Source organism: Triticum urartu, chromosome 7 (genome assembly GCF_003073215.2).
Source record: "Triticum urartu cultivar G1812 chromosome 7, Tu2.1, whole genome shotgun sequence".
In the NCBI taxonomy this organism is placed as follows: Eukaryota; Viridiplantae; Streptophyta; class Magnoliopsida; order Poales; family Poaceae; genus Triticum; species Triticum urartu.
The window spans coordinates 69092553-69100723 of record NC_053028.1 but is presented as its reverse complement, the minus strand read 5'-3'; positions in this window follow the sequence as shown (position 1 = coordinate 69100723).

Genomic DNA, 8171 nt, shown 5'->3' with positions numbered 1-8171 from the left:
ATATGGTTTGGCAAGAAACCAAAGTTGTCATTTCTTAATGTTTGGGGCTGCGATCCTTAAGGCTTCAGCCGGATAAGCTCAAACCCAAAAGCGGAAAAACACATCTTCATAGGATACCCAAAGGTGACAGTTGGGTATACCTTCTATCTCAGATCCGAGGGCAAATTGTTTATCGCTAAGAACGGGTCCTTTCTCGAGAGGGAGTTTCTCTCGAAAGAATTGAGTGGGAGGAAGATAGAACTTGATGAGGTTGTCGAACCTTTACTTCAACCAGAGAGTGATGCAACACAGAAAGATGTTTTCTGTGGCGCCTACGTCTGTTGAATAGGAAGTTAATGATAGTGATCATGAAGCTTAGAATCAAGTTGCTATTGAACCTCGTAGGTAGACAAGGATATGTACTACTCAGATACATGTGTGGATACATAGACAACACCATGTCCCTAGTAAGCCTCTAGTTGACTAGCTCGTTGATCAATAGATTGTTACGGTTTCCTGACCATGGACATTGGATCACATCATTAGGAGAATGATGTGATGGACAAGACCCAATCCTAAGCCTAGCGTAAGATCGTGTAGTTCATATGCTAAAGCTTTTCTAATGTCAAGTATCATTAACTTAGACCATGAGATTGTGCAACTCCCGGATACCGTAGGAGTGCTTTGGGTGTGCCAAACGTCACAACTAACTGGGTGGCTATAAAGGTGCACTACGGGTATCTCCGAAAGTTTCTGCTGGGTTGGCACGAATCGAGATTGGGATTTGTCACTCCGTGTAACGGAGAGGTATCTCTGGGCCCACTCGATAGGACATCATCATAATGTGCATAATGTGACCAAGGAGTTGATCATAGGATGATGTGTTACGGAACGAGTAAAGAGACTTGCCGGTAACGAGATTGAACAAGGTATCGGGATACCGACGATCGAATCTCGGGCAAGTATCGTACCGATAGACAAAGGGAATTGTATACGGGATTGATTGAATCCTTGACATCGTGGTTCATCCGAAGAGATCATCGTGGACCATGTGGGAGCCAACATGGGTATCCAGATCCTGCTGTTGGTTATTGACCGGAGAGCTGTCTCGGCCATGTCTGCATGACTCCCGAGCCCGTAGGGTCTACACACTTAAGGTTCGATGACGCTAGGGTTATAAGGAAAGTATGTACGCGGTTACCCAATGTTGTTCGGAGTCCCGGATGAGATCCCGGACGTCACGAGGAGTTCCAAAATGGTCCGCAGGTAAAGATTTATATATGGGAAGTCCCATTTTGGTCACCGAAAAAGTTTCGGGTGCTATCGGTAATGAACCGGGACCACCGGGAGGGTCCCGGGGGTCCACCAGGTGGGGCTACCAGCCCTAGAAGGCTGCGTGGGCCAAGTGTGGGAGGGGACCCGCCCCAGGTGGGCTGGTGCGCCCCCCACCAAGGCCCAAGGTGCAAGGGAGAGTGGGAGGGGGCAAACCCTAGGTCCAGATGGGCCTTAAAGCCCACCCTAGGTGCGCCCCCCTCTCTTCCCCCTTGGCCGCCACCCTAGATGGGTTTTGCGGCTGCCACCACCCCTAGGGAGGGAACCCTAGATGGGGTCACAGCCCCTCCCCTTCCCCTATATATACTTCAGGTATTGGGGGCTGCAAGACACGAGATCATCTCCCTCTTGGCGCAGCCCTACCTCTCTCCCTCCTCGTCTCTCGTAGTGCTTGGTGAAGCCCTGCTGGAGTTCCGCGCTCCTCCACCACCACCACGCCGTCATGCTGCTGCTGGACGGAGTCTTCCCCAACCTCTCCTTCTCCCCTTGCTGGATCAAGGCATGGGAGAAGTCACCAGGCTACACGTGTGTTGAATGCGGAGGCGCCGTTGTTCGGCGCTTAGATCGGAATCAACCGCGATCTGAATCGCTGCGAGTACGAATCCTTCATCCGCGTTCTTGCGACGCTTCCGCTTAGAGATCTACAAGGGTATGTAGATGCACTCCCCTTTCCCTCGTTGCTAGATTACTCCAGAGATTGATCTTGGTGATGCGTAGAAAATTTTAAATTTCTGCTATATATGATCCCCAACAGAAACTTAGTATCTGAAGCAAAGTATTTAGTAGCCAAGTAATATGATAGTATTGGTAATGGTAGAAAAAGGTAACGGTAGTAAAAGTAATATTTTTGGTGTTTTATAGTGATTGTAACAATAGCAACGGAAAAGTAAATAAGCAAAGAACACTACATGGAAAGCTCGTAGGCATTGGATCGGTGATGGAGAATTATGCCGGATGTGGTTCATCATGTAACAGTCATAACATAGGGTGACACAGAACTAGCTCCAATTCATCAATGTAATGTAGGCATGTATTCCAAATATAGTCATACGTGCTTATGGAAAAGAACTTGCATGACATCTTTTGTCCTACCCTCCCGTGGCAGCGGGGTCCTATTGGAAACTAAGGGATATTAAGGCCTCCTTTTAATAGAGTACCGGACCAAAGCATTAACACATAGTGAATACATGAACTCCTCAAACTACGGTCATCACCGTGAGTGGTCCCGATTATTGTCACTTTGGGGTTGCCGGATCATAACACATAGTAGGTGACTATAGACTTGCAAGATAGGATCAAGAACTCACATATATTCATGAAAACATAATAGGTTCAGATCTGAAATCATGGCACTTGGGCCCTAGTGACAAGCATTAAGCATAGCAAAGTCATAGCAACATCACTCTCAGAACATAGTGGATACTACGGATCAAACCCTAACAAAACTAACTCGATTACATGATCAATCTCATCCAACCCATAACCGTCCAGCAAGCCTACGATGGACTTGTTCACGCACGGCGGTGAGCATCATGAAATTGGTGATGGATAATGGTTGATGATGATGATGGCGACGGATTCCCCTCTCTGGAGCCCCGAACGGACTCCTCATCAGCCCTCCCGAGAGAGTGTAGGTCTTGGCGGCGGTTCCGTATCGTAAAACGCGATGATTTTTTTTAATTTTTCTCTCCCCAAAAGTGAATATATGGAGGTGGAGTTGAGGTCGGTGGAGCGCCAGGGGGCCCACGAGGCAGTGGGGCGTGCCCAGGGGGGTAGGCGTGCCCCCACCCTCGTGGACAGGTGGAAGCCCCCCTGACGTGGATCTTCCTTCCAGTATTTTTTATATGTTCCAAAATAATTCTTCGTTGATTTTCAGGTCATTCCGAGAACTTTTATTTCTGCACAAAAATAACACAATGGCAATTCTGCTGAAAACAGCGTCAGTCCGGGTTAGTTCCATTCAAATCATGCAAGTTAGAGTCCAAAACAAGGGCAAAAGTGTTTGGAAAAGTAGATATGACGGAGACGTGTCAGTTATGAATTTAGTCCCAGTATGATAGGCATCCAAAAGGGATATAATTAAAACTTTCATATAAAGAGCGTTGAATACTATGAGAAGATTGATTCCATGCATATTGTTTTAAGATATAAAGATGGTGATATTAGAGTCATGCTAGTGAGTAATTTGGATTGGTAGAAATACTTGTGTTAAAGTTTGTGATTCTCGTAGCATGCACGTATGGTGAAACATTATGTGATGAAGTCAAAGCATGATTTATTTATTGATTGTCTTCCTTATGAGTGGCCGTCGGGGACGAGCGATGGTCTTTTCCTACCAATCTAACCCCCTAGGAGCATGCATGTAGTACTTTGTTTCAATAGCTAATAGACTTTTGCAATAAGTATGTGAGTTATTTATGACTAATGTTGAGTCCATAGACTATACGCACTCTCACCCTTCCACCATTTCTAGACTCTCTAGTACCAGCAACTTTCGCCGGTGCATTACACCCACCATATACCTTCCTCAAAATAGCCACCATACCTACCTAATATGGCATTTCCATAGCCATTCCGAGATATATTGACATGCAACTTCCACCATTCCGTTTATTATGACACGCACCATCATTGTAATATTGTCCTCATATGCATGAGGCATTCATATAGAGTCATATTTTGTTCTAGAATCGAGTTGTAATTCTTGAGTTGTATGTAAATAAAAGTGTGATGATCATCATTTTTAGAGCATTGTCCCATGTGAGGAAATGATGATGGAAGCTATGATTCCCTCACAAGTTGTGATGAGTCTCCGGACTTTAAACAAAAAGAGGCCAAAGAAGCCCAAATAAAAAATTGAAAAAGAAAAAAGAGAAGCCAAAGAGCCAAAAATAAAAAATGAGAGATAAGAGAGAAGGTACAATGTTACTATCCTTGTACCACACTTGTGCTTCAAAGTTGCACCATGATCTTCATAATAGAGAATCTCCTACACTAATAGGGAAAAGCTTATAGGCACATGCTTAATTACTAGTAGCGCAGGTTTATACCCCTCGCTACCGCTACTTACTAGTAGAGCAGGTTTTTACCCCTCGCTACTACTAAGTTGATAGTAGTAGCGCGGGTTTTCACCCCTCGCTACCACTAAGTACGAGGTAGGTGAAGTCCCCATATCCCCGGCCGAGTCCCTCCTCCCTACCTCACTCTACCCCCTCTCTCCATAGGCTCTCCGGTGGTGAGGTGCTCCTACCAAGCACATATCCTCCTCCATGGCGCCCAACGAGTCCGCCTCCTCGCGTCGCTGGCATCCAGGAGCTCGCTCGTCTTCCCCCTCACCTCCATGCCACCATGACAGAGCACCTCACCACCGGTGACCAGCCCCGATGCGCCCTCCATCTCCTTCTTTTCTTCCTTGTTTCTATTTTTCCCTCTCCCTTCAATTTTACTCACCTCCCATTCCCATGCCAGCGTAGGTCATTGACATGGCCAACCAGGAGCTTTCCGCCTTGGTTGCAAAGAGGATCCTCACACCGTCATCTTGCTCTACATTGGATCCAGTCTCTCTCCAACAGCCGTCGCTAGATCTGGTCTTCCGCTACCCGTCCACACCTCCGGCGACCCCTGTCATCGCTGGATTGAACCATTGACACCATTTACAGCATGCACGGGGTCGAGATTTGGTTTTTGTTTTTTGAAATTAATAGTAGTAGTGCGAGTCACAGACACATGCTACTACTAACACACATACTAATAGCGCGGGGTGCACCATGCTACTACAACCAGTTAGCTGTAGCGCCGTACTAGTAGCGCGGGCACCCGTGCTACTGCTAGTTGTTTAACCCGCGCTACTACTATTTTTCCACTTTCATATACTAGTGGGATTTTTCATTATAGAACATGGCTAGCATATTCCAGTGATGGGCTTCCTCAAATTGCCCTAGGTCTTCGTGAGCAAGCAAGTTGGATGCACACCCACTTAGTTTCTTTTTGAGCTTTCATACACTTATAGCTCTAGTGCATCCGTTGCTTGTCAATCCCTACTCACTCACATTGATATCTATTGATGGGCATCTCCATAGCCCGTTAATACGCCTAGTTGATGTGATACTTTCTCCTTCTTTTTGTATTCTCCACAACCACCATATTCTATTCCACCTATAGTGCTATATGCATGGCTCATGCTCCTGTATTGCGTGAAAGTTGAAAAAAGTTTGAGAACATCAAAAGTATGAAACAATTGCTTGTCTTGTCATTGGGGTTGTGCATGATTTAATACTTTGTGTGATGAAGATGGAGCATAGCCAGACTACATGATTTTGTAGGGATAACTTTCCTTGGACATGCTATTTTGAGAAGACACACTACTGCAGGATGGTCCAAACGCGACACTACGATCAGATACCCTTCGACGAAACTATGTGCGATGTCATAATCGCCAACGGTGGTGTAAAAAACCCGTCAAAAAGGTGCAAAACGTTTGAGATGACGAATGCATCAAACACGGTTCAGATTTTAGTTGTGTGTGTGATGCAGGTCATACGGTTCAGTTCAATTAACTGTTTGGGATGAGGAGGAACAATAGAAACGGGTAGCCAGATGAAGGTGTGTGTGATATACATCATACGGTTCACTACGATGAACTGTGTGTGATTAAGAAACACAATGGAATCGGTTCAAATGAACAAGATGTGTGTGATACGCGGCAAACAGGTCCATAATCAGAAATGTGTGCGAAGACCAATAATAACATAGACGATTGCTACTAATAAGCTGTGTGATTTGCTATGTTTACAGAAGAATAACATGTATATATATAACTGAAACAAACATCCAATTACATAAGTGACTATACAGATTATTCGCACACACCTCAATAAACAATTGCATGCATTCTAAAGTAGGATAAACGATCGTCTAGTCATCTAGTTCTTGTGGCACTCCCGCCACTGCTCTTTGGCTCGATCCCTCGTCTGGGGCAGGAAGAAGACACTTCCTCATGTCAACGATCTGCCCATATATATCGTAGCTTGTGTACGCATCCTTGGCCGCGTACTTGACATGTTGTTCATCCAGTCTCTCATGCCACACACTGTGCCAGGCGTTCTTGTCCTTCTTGCTCTCATTCTTCATCTTCATGTAGTAGGGGTCGATGATGGCCGATGTGAGGTCAACCAGGGAGTTCAGTTTGTTTTTGTCGCTGCCCCAGACGTTGTAGTGGTGCTGGATGTTGACAAGATTCGGGCATTTCAAGCCCGAAACCTTGAGCGCTTTTAGATCGTTGGTGGTGTCCACCGTAGCGAAACTGTAGTCGGAGCTGTTGATAAACCTAGAGAAACGCTCGCAAGGCCTTGTGGCAAGGTGGTAGTGGTATACAAGGACGTCATGTCGCACACACAACTGGGCGACGACAACCTTCTGATTGTGCCCGGCCCGACCGATGGTGTACTCGAGGTCGAAGCCGACCACTTGGTACTTTTCCTTGGCAAGGATCTACTCCATAGTTTGGATGGAGCTCTCCACCGAGACCGGATCATTCGTGTACACCACCGAGAGGGCCTTACCCTCACATGGGTGTCCACTACATGATGCATGGTGAACTGCTCGCCATTGTCATCGTCGGCCGCTAGGAGTGCCATTGGAGCCACTGGGAGCGCCATTGGAACCGCTGGATGTCCAAATGGGGGCCGGACATTTCTGTATGTGTCATCGTGGGTGTGCTTCTTGTATCATGTGACGCAAGAGATGAAGGTAAATGGCCGCATGAATAAATGGGGGCCGGGCAGACTGGATTCTCTGCGCGTCCGCATGGCAGTTTTTGCAGCGGGTAACTGCATTGTTGCATCCTTCCCGGCGCAACCGCATGCACACGAATGTGCGTGATCTTGCACCGGCCCCAAACACTGGCAGCGCACGATGAGGGACGAGGGCAGAGCACTCGAAGGGATGATAACCCACAAGTATAGGGGATCACAACAGTTTTCGAGGGCAGAGTATTCAACCCAATTTTTTTGATTCGACACAAGGGGAGCCAAAGAATATTCTCAAGTATAGCTGAGTTGTCAATTCAACCACACCTGGATAACTTAATATCTGCAGCAAAGTATTTAGTAGCAAAGTAATATGCTAGTAGTGGTAACGATAGCAAAAGGTAACGGTAGCAAAAGTAATATTTTTGGTGTTTTATAGTGATGGTAACAATAGCAACGGAAAAGTAAATAAGCGAAGAACAATATATGGAAAGCTCGTAGGCACTGGATCGGTGATAGAGAATTATGCCAGATGCAATTGATCATGTAACAGTCATAACCTAGGGTGGCACAGAACTAGCTCTAGTTCATTAATGTAATGTAGGCATGTATTACAAATATAGTCATACATGCTTATGGAAAAGAACTTGCATGGCATGTTTTGTCCTACCCTCCCGTGGCAGCGGGGTCCTATTGGAAACTAAGGGATATTAAGGCATCCTTTTAATAGAGTACCGGACCAAAGAATTAACACATATTGAATACATGAACTCCTCAAACTACGGTCATCACCGGTAAGTATCCCGATTATTGTCACTTCGGGGTTAACGGATCATAACACATAATAGGTGACTATAGACTTGCAAGATAGGATCAAGAACTCTCATATATTGGTGAAAACATAATAGGTTCAGGTCTGAAATCATGGAACTCGGGCCCTAGTGACAAGCACTAAGCGTAGCAAAGTCATAGCAACATCAATCTTAGAACATAGTGGATACTAGGGATCAAACCCTAACAAAACTAACTCGATTACATGATAAATCTCATCCATCCCATCACCGTCCAGCAAGCCTATGATGGAATTACTCATGCACGATAGTGAGCATCATG